The sequence below is a fragment of the Ovis aries genome, chromosome 3 (assembly GCF_016772045.2).
Source record: "Ovis aries strain OAR_USU_Benz2616 breed Rambouillet chromosome 3, ARS-UI_Ramb_v3.0, whole genome shotgun sequence".
Taxonomy (NCBI): domain Eukaryota; kingdom Metazoa; phylum Chordata; class Mammalia; order Artiodactyla; family Bovidae; genus Ovis; species Ovis aries.
Genome location: NC_056056.1, coordinates 27777543 through 27796300, shown reverse-complemented (window position 1 = coordinate 27796300; position 18758 = coordinate 27777543).

The following is an 18758-nucleotide window of genomic DNA, read 5'->3' as shown; positions in this document are numbered from 1 at the left end:
ATCAAGCATAGTTTTCTGTCTCTGGATAATGACAGTAATGTTCACCATCATCAACATTTACTGAATACTCAATATAAGCCAAGCACTGTTCCAGCTCTGAATAATAAGTTCTGAGTGGAATGGGGGTGGTTAGAGAGGTGAAAAACTGACGAAAAGCACTTGGTAAATAGAGGGCTTTTAAAAAATCTGTTCTATTTGGGTGCTGCCAGGGAACGATTAGGCTGTGATGAAGTTTTCCTGACCTGGGAAGAATTGGAAGGGAAAACAAGCCAGAGTCAGCCATGTCTCACCTACATTTGTGTGTGTGTGTGTGTCTTATTGTTGAATTTTGGCTTTCAAAAATTCAGATCCTGCATCTGGGGATCTCCCAAACTAGTGTATTATTGCTATGGAAAAATGGTTCTGGGGTGGAAATGGCCCTAATTAAGAGAAAAGAGTAAGTTTGCCCAGTGTCCCCAGAGGAGGGTCAGAACTACTAAGTCATAACTACTGTGACTTTCTCAGATGCCATCACCATCGTCAGCCTTTAAAGGGTTTTATTTTGTGTGTGTGTGTGTGTTTTAGTTTAAGTGATCTCATAAAGCAGAGGATATAATTGCCTCGTTTGTAGTTCATAAATACTATCTGGCCAAATATATAAAGAATCTGGGCTGCAGGTGAATGACTATTAAATGGAAATGAAATTAGAATGGAAACAAAAAGTCCCTTTCTGGGATGATTCACATTTTCCAATATGACTTATCTTTCTATTTGTTGGAAATGTCTTTTAAAGAATTTATAAAATTGCATTAAAATATAGAAAAATTCCTCTTAAGAAAACTTGTTCTATAAACGTATTTTAAAACTTATTTTTGAAAAAGCAAAGTTGGTGGCTCAGAGGTTAAAGCATCTGCCTGGAATGCGGGAGACCCGGGTTCAATCCCTGGGTTGGGAAGATCCCCTGGAGAAGGAAATGGCAACCCATTCCAGTACTCTTGCCTGGAGAATCCCATGGAGGGAGGAGCCTGGTAGGCTACTAGTCCATGGGGTCGCAAAGAGTCGGACACGACTGGGTGACTTCACTTTCTTTCACTATAGACCTTGGGAGAGTTTAAAGCCAGTCTACCCAGAAAATCAAATACTAGAAAAATGCTTCAGTAACTTTATTTTCTCTTGGCTTATATTCTCTTTTCTTTTCTCTTGACTGGGATTAAATATAATATGAAGAAGAAAAAACTTGTTAAAAATTTGATTTGGTTTGTAGGGTTTTATTATTTGACATTTCTTCATCATTTATCAGAAAAAGAGTCACTGAAGTTCAGAATCAGCACTTGCTCATTTGGAACCCAAGCACTTATTTTCCTCAGGTTACTGGAAATAACTGATTTCCAGTTATTTTCTTTAAAGTTTCCTCATTTACTTATTTTCTTATTTATTTTCTTTAAAACTTTAGACTTCACACATTCAGATTCTAAATTTCTGATTGAGTGAATAATACCTTTGTTATGTGTCTTTTAAAAAAGATTCTGTTTTATGTTTGCTATTATTTATATTTCCTACATTTCAGCATCTGTTGAGCTCCTTTTTTTTCTTTTAACCAGAAAAGTACTCAAACTATGCTGTTTTCCAGTTTTTCTCTTTGAAAACAAGGCAGAAAATTGTAGATTGTTATAGTTTGTTCTTTACAAAGTAAGGTAAGAGAGAATAAGTGGATATATATTGCTCTTGAGCTTAGAAAATTACTTTTAACTTTAAAGCATGGAGCTGTGGGACTTCTCTGGTGGTCCAAAGGTTTGGACTCCGTTCTCCCAATGCAGGGGCCCCAGGTTTGATCACTGGTCAGGGACCTAGACCCCATATGCTGCAACTAAGAAGGTCCTACATGTCGAAACTAAGACCCAATTAAATAGATAAATATTAAAATAACATGGAGCTATTTGTTTCTTTCCTGAAATCTGGAACTGAATGAAGCATGTGAATTTCCTTTATGATAGCAAACCATAGCCTACCTGCTGGATGAGCAAACAAAATTTCCAAGTCAGCTTTTAGTCATTTTCTGTTTGCCCATTTCCAGATTTTTCCTGTTTTTTCCTTTCTCTGGACTCTCTCTGCCCCACCCACCACCCTATACATAGTCTTAGCCTCCTGCCATTTTGCAGATATTAGCCTGTTTCAGTGGACATACTGTATTTCAACCCTGTCATGCAGTGAAAATCAATCCAACATTTACACTGACACTCATTTCCAGCTCTGCCAAATCTAATCCATCTTAAACATTTAACTCTATGTGTCAAGTAATTAAACCCACATCTTGTTTAACAACTTAATTTGTCCTTAAAAATACTTCTTTTAAATGAAAAGCCATGAAATGAGAAAAAAAATTTATGTTAATTTTAGGTGGAAAAATTATGAATTACATTTTAGCCCAGATACCTAAATTCTTTTTGCAGATAGAAAAATATATCCATTGAGTGGTAAAGACAAGTTTATATAAGTTTTAATTTGAAATTCAGTTCAGTTCAGTTGCTCAGTTGTGTCCGACTCTTTGCGACCCCATGAATCACAGCATGCCAGGCCTCCCTGTCCATCACCATCTCCCGGAGTTCACTCAGACTCAGGTCCATCGAGTCCGTGATGCCATCCTGCCATCTCATCCTCAGTCGTCCCCTTCTCCTCCTGCCCCCAATCCCTCCCAGCATCAGAATTACATGATTATATTTACAGCAGTTACATAAACTATGTTTCCTTTACTCATTCCCCCCCCATTAAAAAAAAATCACTTTATTGAGATACAAAGTGTACACTTCAGTGGTTTTTAAGTATATTTGGAGTTTCTGCATTGTTCTTACATTTTTCAAGCTTTTTGGGTCTTATGGTATTCTGGCAGGCAAACTGCATTTCATGAAGTTATAACACAGAAAACACTTCTGGGCAAATTAAAGGTGAAGCATTGAGAGTGTTTCAAAACACCTAACAGGACATACACAAAACAGATGGAAGAGTCTTAAAAACTGCTGTCTCTTCTGATTCCATCCAAATAAGTAGCATGATTCCAATTTGGCTCATGTGATGTCCTCCGACTAGAAACTTGTGTGGAGTAACCAGGAGGTATGTCTCTGCCTGAAGCTGTGATGTCGAACTTTCACTTCGTATGGCATATTTATTTAACGTGTTTTGGTGAACAAGTTGTTATTTTAAAAACCAAATTACTGACAAACATATGGTGTAACTTTCCAAGAGCCAAGTGAAGAGGTAATGAAACAGTTGGCACGTGAGCTAAGTGTGTAATTTTAAAAGCTTCCAGATAAATGCACATTGTTATGTTTTCTATATTTCTCAAAATATGACATTAAATTATGGGAAAGGGATTCCAGTTTAATATGGCGTTTGAGGAGAGACAGAGGAGACCTAGATAGATTGAGACTTGTTGAATTTCACATTTAATGTTAAGGGGACTTAAAAAAAAAACAAACCACTACATCATTTCATCCTTTATGAAAAGAAAGAAGGATGAGAAATACAACCTTCTTTTTGAAAAACAAAGCAATTGGTAGGATGAAAAAAAATACCTAATTGTTATTAAAGTAACAAGAAGATGAAAGGACATATCCATGTTGCAAAAGACATGATGAAAAAGAAGAAGCCTACAAGGAAGCCGCAAAAGCAGAAATTATGACCTGTGAATATGCATTTAACAGGGTGAAAAGAGCGCTAGAGTATAATGCCAGCTTTGTGTCTGTCAGCACAAACACACACACATTGGCGAAGTGATGAACGTCTCATTTTTCGCAGGAGGAAATTGAGGCTAAGAAATCCAGTAACTTGCCCAAAGTTATGTCCCAAACACATATGAAATTCAAAACTGCTGTTAATTAGTTTTTTGTTGCTGGTTTCAACGCGAAACAGATATGTGGATTTGGTCTTTTTTTTTTTTTTTGATCCCGATACAAAATTGAAATTACTCATAAAATGTTTTAGTATCCATCAAGGTGGGTATCAAGACAGTATTAAAATATACTTAGGTTTTATATAGCATTATTATGATTCTAGAATTGCTTGTTGGTAATTTTCCTGCCTGATTGAAAACAGACACAGAAGATGGTGAAAAGTAGATTAATATTAAAAGCAAACTCCATTTGGAAAATTGAAAGCTATAGCTGCCAATATGTAAATTTGTATCTTATGTTAAGAAAAAGTATCCAACATTTGCAAAGAAAGCAAACGAAGGATTGTATAGCTTTTCAATATCATACTGAGTACGGTCTAACAAACCCACCCACAGAGTATCTAGATTCTCCAGGGTTGCGTCTGTCTTTCATTTCCTATTTACTCTGTTTTTAAAAATTTGCGTTTATTTACTTTTACTTTTGGCTGCACTGGGTCTTCGTTGCTGTGCACAAACTTTCTCTAGTGGGGGCTACGCTTTGTTGCCATGAGTGGGCTTCTCATTGCAGCCTGTCTCCTTGTAGAGCTCGGTCCCTAGCGAACACAGGCTCAGGAGTCGCAGCGCGTGGGCTCACTTGCTCCATGGCGTGTGGAATCTTCCTGGACCAGGGATTGAATCCATGTCCCCTGCATTGGCAGACAGATCCTCAGCCACTGAACCACCAGGGAAGTCCTCCTGTTTACTCTTGATTAGGACCCAGACCCTGTCAGGTTACACGTAACTTGAAGATTTTTTTTTCCCCAGGGAAGATGTAAATGATTTCAGTCTGGTGGACATGATAACCCTCAAAGTTATGGTTTTCTGGCCTGGAGGACATTACCTAGGTTTGATTTTAACCCAGTAACTTTATTCCCAAGTAAAGGTGGGACCTTCCTCATGGAAGGCTTTCATCCTGGTGGTTCTCTGGTTATTGAATTAAATAAACACTTGTCCTGTGAGGATTTGAAAGCACGCACTGGCACATCACTCACAGAAGAAGCGGAGTTCTCACAAAAGTTCCTTTGAGGAACCTTGTACTTGCTGTTTCTTCTGCACCGTCACCCCAAGGCCAGGCCCTCACGACCTTCAGATCTTTGCTTCCTTATCACCTCCTCTGACCACCACATTTAAAATGCAAACCCCAGGACTTCCCTGGCGGTCCAGTAGTTATGCGGGTCCCACCCCTGGTCAGGGAGCAAAGATTCCACATGCACTGGGGCTAAAAAGCCAAATCATAAAACGGAAACAATATTGTAACAAAGTCAATAAAGACTTGAAAAATGGTCCACATCAAAAAAAAAAATCTTGAAGAAAAAGCAAACCCCGATTCTTACCTCACTTTATTTTTCTCTTTCTACCCCATCATGTTTTGTTTTTTTTTTTTTTTTTTAGTTTCCCTGTGTTCTTCCCCCCCAGGAAGGTAAGCTATATCAGGGTGGAGATTTTCATCTGTTTTGTTTACTGCTGTATCATCAGCACTAAACAGTGCCTGGCACACAGAAGGACCTCAAAGATGTTGAACGGATAAGTGAATTAGTGATCATAAACTGTCAATTGACTTGCTGTTTAGATCTTGCGGGTTCATTCCTGGCTGTTAGGTGTGGAGTGAGCAAGTGTTTGACGTCTCATTTCAACACTAATCTAGAGAAAGGGCCTGATTTACAGTTGTTTTCGTTTTATTTGAAACAGCTCATGGTTCTAGTTTAATTTAGAGAAAGAACAATCTCTAAAAGACAAGGTTAAATTCTGTAAGGACTTTCTGTTTTAATAGGGCTTTATAACAGGGACCTGTTATGGGCCTACTGGTGTCTCCCCAGAAGACATGCTGAAGTCTTACGCATGGCGCTTGAGAATATGACCCTATTTGGAGTTGTTGTGATGTAATTAGTTAATAATATGAGGTCATATTGGAGAGGGGCAGGCCCTTAATCCAGTATGTTGTTGTTCAATCGCTAAGTCTTATCCAACTCTTTGCGACCCCATGGACTGGGGCACACCAGACTTCTTGTCCTTCACTGTTTCCCAGCATTTGCTCAGACTCATGTCCATTGAGTTGTAATGCCATGCAACCATCTCATCCTCTGTCACCCCCTTCCTTTTCTGCCCTCAGTCTTTCCCAGCATCGGGGTCTTTTCCAATGAATCAGCTCTTTGCATCAGGTGGCCAAAGTATTGGAGATTCAGCATCAGTCCTTCCAGTGAATATTCTGGGTTGATTTCCTTTAAGATCCAGTATGTTTGGTGTCCTTATAAGAAGGAGATCAGACAGACATGGAGGAGAAAGGCACGTGAAGACAAGGCAGAGACTGGAGTGATGTTGCTACAGGCCAAGGGTCGTCTGGGACCACTAGAACTGAAAGAGTCAATGAAGGACTTCCCCAGGAGGCTCTGGAGGGAGTGAAGGCCCACTGACATCTAGATTTCAGGTTTTTAGTGTCCAGAACTGTAAAAGGTTTCTTATAAGCCACCCAGTTTGTGGCACTTTGTTATGCTTGGCAGCCCTGGGAAACTAGAAGAGCACACGGTGTATATCCAGTTCCATTTCTAAACCTTTGACACTATGCCTTCATGTTCTTGCACCCGCAAAACCTAGCTCTGTGGGAAGAGGGGTGAGCATTTCATTAGAACAGGGGAGGGGAGGGAAGAGAGGGCTCTTGTTCTCCTGTATGGTCATGACCCTAAAGGGCCCAGGACTAAGCTCCCTACAAAACAGGCTGGTTTGCCCTGGCTGCCTGGAGAGAAGTTCACAACCACCCATGTGCCTTAGAGACACTCAGCTCTTGGAGAACAGAGGCTCCACTGGCTGGAGAATGGAAAAGAAAAGTGGGAGTTCCTTCAGGCTGCCAAACAACAAGCCATTACAAGCCAGGTGAGACGCCATCCAAGTTGGCGGAGCCGGCAGGATTGGGAGCCGTCTGTGGGGCCCACAGAACAATAATCCTTTCCATTATGAAGACCAGCTGCCGGGAGACTTATTGGAACAGCCACAGCCTCTTGGATGCGGAGGGTGGGCTGGGTGAATGGAGCAAGGCATCTGCTCATGGAGCCGCAAGCCGCCATCTGTCACTGATGCCTGCACGTGGCAATGGCCAGGGGCCGTGTCTCTACCCCACCTCCCTGCCTCTGCTCCGGTGTTCTTTCCTGGAAAGCCCTCTTTCCCGCATTCATTTAAATCCTGTTTATTCTTCCAGTCCCAATAACTACTGTCAAACTCTTCCCTGCCAAATCAGCCCAAACTCATCTCATTATTCTCCATGTTTCCATCATGGCCTCGAAAGAGTACCTTCACCATTGGCTGTAGTCCGCAGGCCAGCAGGGTGGGCATCACCTGGGAGGCTGTTAGAAGTGCAGACTCCAGGCCCTAAGCTAGACTTACTGACCCAGAATTTATATCTTCATGAGCTCTTGAGATGCTTCATCTGCACACCAAGGGGTGGGAAGCACTGACCCGTATCACTGGTTCTCAAGAGTGTGGTTTCTAGACCTGCAGTACCAGAATCACCTAGGAACTTGTCAGAAGGTAACATTTGGACCCACCCTAGACCCTCTGAATCTGACTCCCTGGGAGTGGAGTTGGGGTGGGGCCTACCCTTCTCCAGGGTACTCTATGCACACTCACATTTGCAAACCACTTGTCTGTATCATTCAGTCCAGCATCTAAGGATGCTATCTCATCTCCTGTGTGTTTGTCCTTCCCTTTCAACCTGGGGACCCTGAGAACAGGATCAGTGTTTGTGTACATCTCTCTGGCTCTAAGGCCAGGTCTAGGCATGGGATACCTGGTGTCCAGAGTAACAGTGCCTCTATTCAAGCACGTGGCGGCTGAAGAGAAGAGGAGAGGATGAAGGGAAGATGTAGGGAGATTTCTTTTTTTTGAATATAAATTTATTTATTTTAATTGGAGGCTAATTACTTTACATTATTTTAGTGGTTTTGCCGTACATTGACATGAATCCGCTATGGGTGTACATGTGTACCCCATCCTGAACCCCGCTCCCACCTCCCTCCCCATCCCATCCCTCTGGGTCATCCCAGTGCACCAGCCCCGAGCACCCTGTCTCTTGCATCGAACCTGGACTGGCGATTTGTTTCACGTATGATAATATACATGTTTCAATGCCATTCTCCCAAATCATCCTACCCTCACCCTCTCGCCATTAAAAAATATACATTTGAATCAGTTCTAATGAGATGGATGAAACTGGAGCCTATTATACAGAGTGAAGTAGGCCAGAAAGAAAAAAACCAATACAGTATACTAAAACATATATATGGAATTTAGAAAGATGGTAGTGATAACCCTATATGCGAGACAGCAAAAAAGACACAGATGTATAGAACAGTCTTTTGGACTCTGCAGGGAGATTTCTCATTGTTCTCCTGAGTTTCCTGAGGACTTGAGTTGGGGTTGGGGAGGCTTTATGCTTCTCCTCTCAAATTGAAGATCAAGTGGGTGTCATGGAATTTGGCATAATGACTCAATAGCTCATCAGGGCCTGATTTGATTCAAAATTCTGTTTCCAACAATTTTATGTAGGTTTTCCGCCCTGGAAAAAGTCACTGCCATTGAGCAAGGAAAACAATGCTGGCTGAGCGTGCCTTTCCCTGGATCAATAAGCCCCTCATCTGGGCAAGTGGAAGTGGCTAGCTCTTCTGGCACGTGGTGTCAGCGAGAAGGATTTTCAGACACCGCTGTGTCCTGTCACCACCAATCACCCCCACAGCCAGCAGTCCTGTTGGGAGGAGAATGTTCCAGAACGTGGCCTCAAGTGCTCTTCCTCCTCAGCCCGGCTGCTAGCTTTCAGATTTCTAGACATAATTCCTTTTGAATTGCTTAATGGGCATATAATTTTCATTGGAGTCATATGACACTTGAGCTGGAAAAAATCATCTCCTTTGTTTATTATTTATTTAAAAGTTTTTTTTTTTTTTTTGGTCATGCCATTTGGATTTCAGAATCTTAGTTCCCTAACCAGGGATGGAACCTGGGCCCATAGCAGTGAAAGTCCGAGTCCTAACCACTGGATCACCAGGGAGTTCGCTAAAAGATGTTATTTTTTTTTTTAAGAGAAGTTTTAGGTTTACAACAAAACAGAGAGAAATTAACAGAGATTGCCTACATATCTTCTACCCTCACATATGCATAGCCTCCCAAGCTAGTACTGTCACTCACTAGAATGGTACATTTTTACCAAGGATAAACCTACATTGATGCATCTCAATCAGCCAAAGCCCATAGTTGATCCTAGGGCTCATTCTTGGTAGAACATCCTATGAGTTTAGACAAATAGCATATGGGTTTTCCTGGTGGCTCAGGTGGTAAAGAATCCGCCTGCCATGCAGGGGAGCACAGAGGAATTTTTAGGGCAGTGAAAATAGAGATGAGACTACCAGACCACCTTACCTGCCTCCTGAGAAACCTGTATACAGGACAGGAAGCAATAGTTAGAACCGGACATGGAACCATGGACTGGTTCAAAATTGGGAAAGGAGTACATCAAGGCTGTATATTGTCACTCTGCTTATTTAACTTGTATGTAGAATACATCATGTGGAAATGCCAGGCTGGATGAATCACAAGCTGGAGTCAATATTGTAGGGAGAAATATCAACAGCCTCAGATACGCAGCTGATACCCTAATGGGGGCTTCCCTGCTGGCTCAGACAGTAAAAAACAAAAAAAACAAAAAAACCTATCTGCATTGCGGGAGACCTGGGTTCAATCCTGGGTTGGGAAGATCCTCTGGAGGAGGGCATGCCTACCCAGTATTCTTGCCTGGAGAATTCCAAGGACAGAGGAGCCTGGCAGTCTGGTCCTACCTCAGTCCAGATCGAGAGGATGACAAACAGAAAGACAAGCGCCTCAGCCACTGGGAAGCCAATCCCTGCCGATTCTGCAGGGAAATTTGTTCTTGGGACAAATTTAGGTGCAAGTGTCAAAAACTTATTCAGATTCAAGTCGAGTCTAAATGGACTTTATTTTAAGGATACAAGTTTCATGGGATCCAAGACTGAGCGTGGGGTGGTGGTGGTGGGGAGGGAAGAGCCGTTGCTCCCTGCCAGCTGCCCCCAGCCCAACCTCACTGGTGTCCTGAGGAGCCCAGGACAGAGCACTGGGGTTTGAACCGACTGGTAGTGCAGCCAGGTATGTTTAGGGGGAGGCCGGACCTCTTTGGGAGCACTGGGTTGGAGGATGAAGCTTACAGAGAGTGACTGAGAATAAGGACAGTTTGTCTGCCCACTGCTGCTCTGCTGGGGGCATGGTGCCACTGCTCCCCTGGAGGAACCCAGAGGAGCACAGACTCTGAAGCCTGGGAAAGAGAGGAAGTGGTCCAGCTACACAGTTTCAGTTCTTCATTCCACTTATCAGGGGAGTCCCTCTAACCCAGGTTGGGGAGGGATGGGTACAGGGGTGGAGAGATGTCTTTGCTATTAGAGCTCCACCCACATGGAAGTAGGCATGGATGGACCGGGGGGACATAGTCTTCTCCTCTCAATAGTCTAGCTGCCACTGTCTTGACTCAGGCCACCAACCATCCTACCAGCATGTTACAGCCTCTGCTCTTTACGTTCAGAGCCCCTTCCCCTTTCAAGAAGGCTCTGAGTTGCTACACCCCTCCTGAAGTCTTTCTCACTCTCCTCAGAGCTATTGCCCCTTCTCTGAATGTGTGTGCTCATCAGCTTATACTCACTACATAGGGCCTTATGCTTTTCAAAATAAGTCACGATTTGATCAGTGGTTATAGCAAATCCTGTCTGCTTAGGAGCCCTTTAAGGGTCTCCTTTATGTGGGCCAATGCATGTGTATTTATGCGTGCTCGGTTGCTCAGTTGTGTCCGACTCTTTGTGACCCCATGGAGTGTAGCCTGCCAGGCTCCTCTGTCCATGGGATTTTCCAGGCAAGATTAGTGGAGTTGGTCGCCATTTGCTCCTCCAGGGGATCTTCCCGACCCAGGGATCGAAATTGCATCTCCTATGTGGGCCAATACTTGTGCTTAAATTTTGTGTTTTCTTTTCTTTGATGTTCTTGGTGTTTCTAAAATTCTGATCATGAATTAGGGGCTAGAGGTCCTCAGTGGGGAGAAGCCAGCATCTTGAACCAGCCTCTGAGGCCCAACAGGGGTCCAGCCCCAACAGGGACTCTGTGGCCAGAACTCTTCATCACCAAGGCCAAGAACTACACCTCACTCAGCCCACCCTGGCCCTTACAGCTAACCAAACCATGATGTTCAGCTAGGTTAACAGGATGGACCACCCATTTTTATAGTGAGATACATTGCCCTCCTGAGACTGTTACATGGGCTAGGAAGGGAAGACTGGGCCGAGTGGAGGGTTTAGTCCATTACAGCATGTTCTGGAAAGGAGACAAGCTCCATAATTGGGCCTGGGGGGAACATTCTTACTGCCTTCCTCAGAGACTGCTGCAGGACTGGCCAGGAAGGGCCTCACAACCGTAGGCCTACATCTGAGGCCATTAGATCACATGTGGAGGAAGAAAGGGCCAGGCCAAGATGGCCTCCAAAGCCAGACTGCATTCTGTCAGCTCCCACAGAGGAGTTAATATTGATGCCTGTGGGAGTGAAGAGGGTTACCTGGTCATCACTGGAAAACACTGTCACCTGGAGAAGTGGGCTTTGTACATGTTGCTATGGAGACCATGACTGTTCCTGACAGGTTAGGATATGTGAGAAAGTGGGGAGAGTTCAACTGGAGCTGTTGGAGGCCCTTGTGGAGAGCTTAGTTCCTGAGCAGCGTCTTCCCCCATGGAAGGACTCCAGATGCGACGAGTGTCCTTGTCGCCAACGTTTCTTCTTTGCCAACTGGAGACTGGACAACAGAGCTGAGGTCATTCGCCTCGTGTCATAAGCTCTTCGGCAACAGGCTTGGAGGGCCTGTGCCGTGGAACCGTGAGAATGCTCCCTGTTTAAAGAAGGGGCCAAAATCCCTGAATCAGAACACCACTGAGAAGGCAGCAGGGCTGACATGTCCTGGGGTTAAAGGGGTTTGAAATTTGAAATCTGTTGATGTTTATGGCATGCCCTACAGGTGGTCCTGGAGAGAGCTAACACGGTGGCCACCACGGGGACGAGGAAGCAGAAAGCAGGTCAGGACAGCGGCCAGGACCTTTAGGTGCTGTCCTCTGAGGAGGAAGAAGGCAGGGTCTCAGGGTGGGCAGGGCTCTCAGGTGACAAATGTGTTCTGAAGTTCCCTCTCAGATCTTGACTTTCTGGCTAACAAGCCCCATCGTCACTGAACTCAGGCCATATGGTTAAGTATACTTTCCTGGCCCAAGTTCAAGGTGCATGTAGAGGTGGGGAGTCGCTGAGGCAGGAAGACTAAGATTTCTTGGCTCACGTGGACTTTCTTCCAGGGCTTCCTTCCTCAAGAAGGATAACCACACTTGTTAAACGTCTCATAAAATGCCTGAAAATTAGCATAGCCAGACACTAGACAAGCTTGATGGGTGAGGGCCAGGTGGTTTGGGCCAAAGTCTTTAGAACTCACGCAGATCTGCAGGCAAGGCCTCTTCCTCGGGCTGAGTGAGCAAAACGGGCCCAGCTGAGACGGTGCTGTGATTCACAGAGAGCTGTTCAGAGAACTCAACAGAAAGGCGACTTTGTAGGTTGGTCAGGACTTGAGGCAGCTCCCAGAAGGTTGAGCTCATCTTGGGTAACAGAAGGGAAAGATGAAGCTTTTCATGGGCAGAACTTGTTAGGGTCACCGCTCTACAACTCAGTAGGGGTTGGTGCTCACCTTCTCTGCTCTCCTCCACAGGACACTGGTCTGGGCAACGCCGATTACAGTTCAAGTGTAGACAGACTCAGATCAGGTAGTGTAGGCATGTGTGAGAACAGAAGTGAGGAACAGTGGAGACTCCCTAGCAGGACGTCTACGAATTAGAGGCTTTACCATCACTTTGAAAGTCTGCAATGACTTCATAGTTCAAGCCCTTATTTTGCAGGAGAACGTTAGTGAGGTATAAAAAGGACAAATGACTGGTCCAGTGTCACACACTATCAACCAGCTAATCAGAGGATGCAACTTAAGCCAGGCTGCTCCTGCCAGGATTCATCTGAATTACTAGCTACCATTTGTCAGATTTGGCCTGGACGTTGATGCCAAGTCACCAAGCAGTATGTGTCAGCCTGGATCTTTTCTCAGGAACCTAGGAAGTTCTCGGGCCTGGGGCTCCCAGGGACTTTGCTCAGTGTCCCCAAGCTGTCCCTGTAACTGGGAGTCGTGTTTGGCCCTTCCTGGTTCTTGGAGAGGTCACCTCTTCTGGTAAGGATGCCACTTCCCTGTCAGCCTCTTGACTAATGAGGGAGGGCATATGTGACTCCCTCACTCTGGGAGACGGGGTAAAAGTCTCCCTCCAATAGGTTGCTCTCTTTTCTGCAGCTGCCAGGAAGAATCTGGAGACAAACAAGACGTGTGGCACTCTGGAGAAAGCCTGCATCCATCAGCATCTGCCTGCAGCCCATTCTGGACTGTTCTTATACATGAGGAAGCCAGTGTGGGGCTGGAGCAAACTTCTTGGAAGTTAGGGGGAGATCCTGACTGAGAAACTTCACAGAGGGGCTGAAAAATTCTGCAGGTGGGCTCAGGTGACATGAAGATCCACTGGGAGATCGGGTGCCCCATGTTAGGGGCCTCCGTCTGGCATGTGAGTTGGCCTTACAGAATATATCGTCTTCATGGACACCTGTCAACAAGTAGGCTTCTTATGTGGCAGGTACACACAAGGGGTACAAGGTTCAGAGAAGCTCCCCAGCTTTTCATGGGCCCTCCTGGCCCACAGTCATGTGCCACCTCCTCTGTGAGGGCTCCATGGGCCACACACATTCCCAGGACCTGGTCCAGCCAACACCCATACCCAGTTACGTCTGCAGAGCAGGGAATCTGCCCAAAGTTATACGTCCCTCTGGTGTACGTGTTAGTTGCCCAGCTGTGTCCTACTCTTTGCAACCCCATGGACTGTAGACCACCAGGCTCCTCTGTCCATGGAATTCTCCAAACAAGAATGCTGGAGTGGGTAGCCATTCCTTTCTCCAGGGGATCTTCTCAACCCAAGGATTGAACCCAGGTCTCCTGCTTTGCAGGCAGATTCTTTACCGTCTGAGCCACCAGGGAAGCCCATAGTTCCCTCCTAGGGACCTGGATTCTCCTGATACATCCTCAGGGCTGAGGGCTTTGTTGGGGCACCAGCTTTGACCCCACTTCTGTGCTCTAGGCGATAGCAGGGCACCACCTGACCGTAGTGACTGCATATAGCCAACCAACCTGCAACCCTGTGTTTCTACATTGTAAATACCCGATTTTCTGCCTCTAACCTCATCAGAGCTTGCTTCCAGGGAGGGATCTAGTCCATGGCAGATAAGACTTAGGTACTAAGGGACTGTGTTCCATGTAAGTACTGAGCTTGGCTCACATTCACAGAGTGAAGAAATGAATGAAGTAGTTTCTGGCCTGGAGATATGCATTCTGACTGGTGTTCCTCCCAATTCCCTGTCCCCATTCGCCTGTGCTCACCTCCATGTCGGGGGTGGGAAGGCCCACAGATGGAAGGACGGGTGATGCTCAGGGGGAAGGCAGCTCCGCTGGGAGGACTGGGAGGACCCTCCATTCACTACCTCTCCACCCTCAGGCAGGCCAGTCTTACCCTGTGGTCAGGGAGGCTGGGGGTGGGGGCTAGGAGGTTGCTCTGGGGACATGGGGCCATAAGAACCCATTAGAGCGCTTCCTCTGTCACCAACAAATTTGGGGAGAGCTTTTGATTTTCAGAAAGTCCAGGCCAGCATCCTCCAGAAGATCCTGGGGACAGAGTGGCTCTCCTGAAGCTTGGGAAGACCTGGTGGGGGCGGTCCCTGAGAAAAGGTGCCCTGCCTCTGCAACCCCTATGGGAGCTCTCCAAGGGAACTTCCATCAGATCTGGTGGTCTGGGTGCCCCTGGTCTGGGTCATGTTGGGGAGGGCTGCAAGGAGAAAGGGGCAGGGGTGCTGGGACCACCTACCTGGGAGCATGGTGACCTGGGCGGGGAGGACCACTTACCCATGAGAACAGTGACCCAGGCGGGGGAGGACCACCTACCTGGGAGCATGGTGACCCAGGTGGGGGAGGACCACCTACCCGGGAGCACGGTGACCCAGGCGGGGGAGGACCACCTACCCAGGAGCACGGTGACCCAGGCGGGGGAGGACCACCTAGCCGGGAGCATGGTGACCCAGGTGGGGGAGGACCACCTACCCGGGAGCACGGTGACCCAGGTGGGGGAGGACCACCTACCCGGGAGCACGGTGACCCAGGCGGGGGAGGACCGCCTAGCCGGGAGCACGGTAGGTGAGGGAGGTGGGGCAGGAGGGCCGGGCAGGCAGGGTGAACTGGGTGGACTGACCAGGGGCTGGGGGCGGTGGCGGGGTGTGGGGTGCGGGGCATAGAGGGGTGGTGGCAGGCAATCGATGGGGGTGGCCCTGAGGGGCAGGTGAGCACCGTGTGCCGCCCATCCCGCACCCCTGCTCCACTTGGAGGTGATGTGGTGGGGGAGGCAGGACCTGGAGTGACTCCCGGCTGCCAGTGTCTGGCCTCCTATGGGAGGATGGGGGACACTTCCGGCGAGGCGAAGACGTGACCTGGTAGTTGGGGACAGAGACTTGCTGGTCATGACACTTTTATCTCTTGAGACCCAGAATCTAGGGACTTCCTTCTATTCATCATCAATCAAGACCGTGTGTGTCAATGGCGATGGGCTTCATGGAAGTCCGAAGAAATGGCTGCAGTTTCACCGTCAGATTCCAGGAGGCATTCAAGGCTCTGTCCCAGATGGAGTTAAGCTTCTGGGGCAGTTTGTCTCCTAATGGTTCTTGGATCTACGTCTTAAAAGGAAAAAACCAAGAAAACAAAAAACAAACCTATATATCTAACTATCCATCCATCCTAAAATGTGATTTAAGTATGTTGCTGCTGCTAAGTCTCTTCAGTCGTGTCCGACTCTGTGCGACCCCACAGACAGCGGCCCACCAGGCTCCACCATCCCTGGGATTCTCCAGGCAAGAACACTGGAGTGGGTTGCCATTTACTTCTCTAATACATGAAAGTGAAAAGTGAAAGTGAAGTTGGTCAGTCGTGTCCGACTCTTTGAGACCCCATGGACTGCAGCCTACCAGGCTCCTCCGTCCATGGGATTTTCCAGGCAAGAGTACTGGAGTGGGTTGCCGTTGCCTTCTCCTGATTTAAATATGAAAAGTGCTTGAAATAGATGCACAGTTTAAGGCATAGTTATAGCAGACACCTCATGCTTTTGATCACCCACAGCTAAACAGGGCTTGCATCCTGGAAGCCTACTCCATCCTCTCCAGTGATCCTGATTTATTCACTCAGCCTTACCTGCTTTCCTGGTTTTAAAGTTGCTTTTGTGGCTATAGTGTCCTTGCAAAACTGTTCCCATTCTGTTGAATATGTATGTTGTTTGCAGCATTCAGATCTTGTAAATAATGTGAGAAACATAAGCATGATTTCCTTAGGATGAATTCTCAGTTGTGCAGTTTTCAGACAACTGACACCTTTATTTTCAAGGTTCTTGTAATATGTTGCCATGTTTTTTCCCCGCAAGGAGTTTTGCTGATTTACGCACACACCTGCAATCCAATCCAGTCCAGTCCAGTCCAGTTCAATTCGATTTAGTCTAATTCATTCCTCCCTTTCTCTCCCTGGAAAGAAATGGCAGTTCCACATGTAAGCCCCAGTTTCATCACATCTTTGCCAACACTGGGTTTGAGTTTTCTTAGACCAAACGCATCTAAGACTAGTCTTAATTTGCATCTCTCTGACATTAGGAAAGCTGACTATCCATGTATGTTTGCTTACTAATTGGAATATCTTCCAAATTGTATGTAAAAATTGTCCACTTACCTCTTCGGATGTTGATGTTTTTCTTGCCGATCTGGACGCATTATTTATGTACTAGAGTAATTGCCTTTTTACATTTTTGTGTCAGACTTTTAGAACTGAGTGAAACCTGTAGTTTGTTTGGTCCGGATACCCCCTCCCCTCCCCTCCCCCCCATTATGCCCATGACCTAAGTCTCAGCACCTGTGAATGTGACCATATTTGAAAAAAGAATTTTGGCAGGTGCAATTAAGTTAAGGAACTTGAGATGAAGAGAGCATCCTAGATTATGAACAGCAGAGAGTGGCAGCTGGGTGATATCCCCTTTCTGGTCCCTCAAGTCTGTAAGACACGCAGATTGATCCAACCCGTCTGATTCTCTACAAGTGTGGATTCTTTGGGGGCACTGGCTTCTTGCTCTGAAGTTGCTCTGTATTTTTCTTTCTATTCTATGGATACTACTGTTGATGCTCTGACTGTTACTCATATCCATGGATCATCAGGAGGGGCTTGGGATACATAGCCAGCCCACTAATGTATGAAGGTCAGTTTCACTGAGTTCCTGGGCAGAGCTAGAAGAAAAGATACGTATTTCTAGGGGTTATGTCTGAGTGTGATCTCATTTAAGAATTACTCAAAGAACCTAGGGGCTTCCCTTGTGGCTCAGCTGTTAAAAAATCTGCCTCAATGTAGGATACACAGGTTCAATCACTGGGTTGGGAAGAACCCCTGGAGAAGGGAATGGCACCCCACTGCAGTACCCTTGCCTGAAGAATCCCAGGGACAGAGGAGACTGGAGGTTACGTAGATCTGGAGCTGTGGTGCCCAGCTTGGTAGAATAACACGAGTGGCTACTGAACACCTGAAATGTTATGGCCGCCGCTGAAGAATTGCATTTTTAAAACAGTTTAAAAAAAGTCATGTTTGACTTCGCTGGGTCTTCATTGCTGCTTGCAGGCTTTCTCTGGTTGTGGCAAGCGGGGATTACTCTGGTTGCATTGTATGAGCGTCTCATCGTGGTGGCTTCTCTTGTTGCAGATCACGGGCTCTGGGTATGTGGGCGTCAGCGGTTGCGGCACACTGGCTTAGTTGCCCCATGGCATGTGGAATCTTCCTAGACCAGGGATCGAATCCGTGTCCTCTGCATTGGCATGGCTTTTCTTAACCACTGGATGACCAGGGACTGTATTTTTCATTTTCTTTGAATTAAAATTTTTAAAATGCTCAGTTCAGTTCTTGAAAAAATTTAAAGGATGTTTGCAACAACAGATTCAGATTCGTAGTATGTGAATCTACTTTTCCAACTGCCAAGTTTCTGAAATCTAAATATAGCTCAAGTACTATCGATGAAAATTTAGTGTCCAAATTGAGATGTTATGTGTTAAATTTATACCAGATTTGAAAAGCTTAGTGCCAATAAATAATGTAAAATATCTCACAAATTATTTTTCATGTTGACTGTGTATCGAAAAGATAACATATTTAAGATACGCTGATAGTGTTAGTCACTCAGTCATGTCCGACGATTTGCAACCCCGTGGATTGTAGCTCGCAAGGCTCCTCCATCCATGGAATTTTCCAGGCAAGAATACTGGAGTGAGTAGCCATTTCCTCCTCAAGGGGATCTTCCTGAGCCAGGGGTTGAACTGGGGTCTCCTGCATTGCAGGCAGATTCTTTATCATCTAAGCCACCAGGGAAGGTTCTTAGATATTTTAGTTCAAGTAAAATACAATTAAACTTAATGGTACCCGCTTCTGCCACTTATTGGGCGTCCCTGGTGGCTCAGCTGGTAAAGAACCCGTCTGCCAACACAGGAGATGCAAGAGATGCAGGTTCAATCCTTGGGTTGGGAAGATTTCCTAGAGAAGGAAATGGCTACCCACTCCAGTATTCCTGCCTGGAAAATTCCATGACAGAGGACCTGGTGGGTTACAGACCATAGAGCTTCAAAGAGTTGGACACAGCTGAGCAG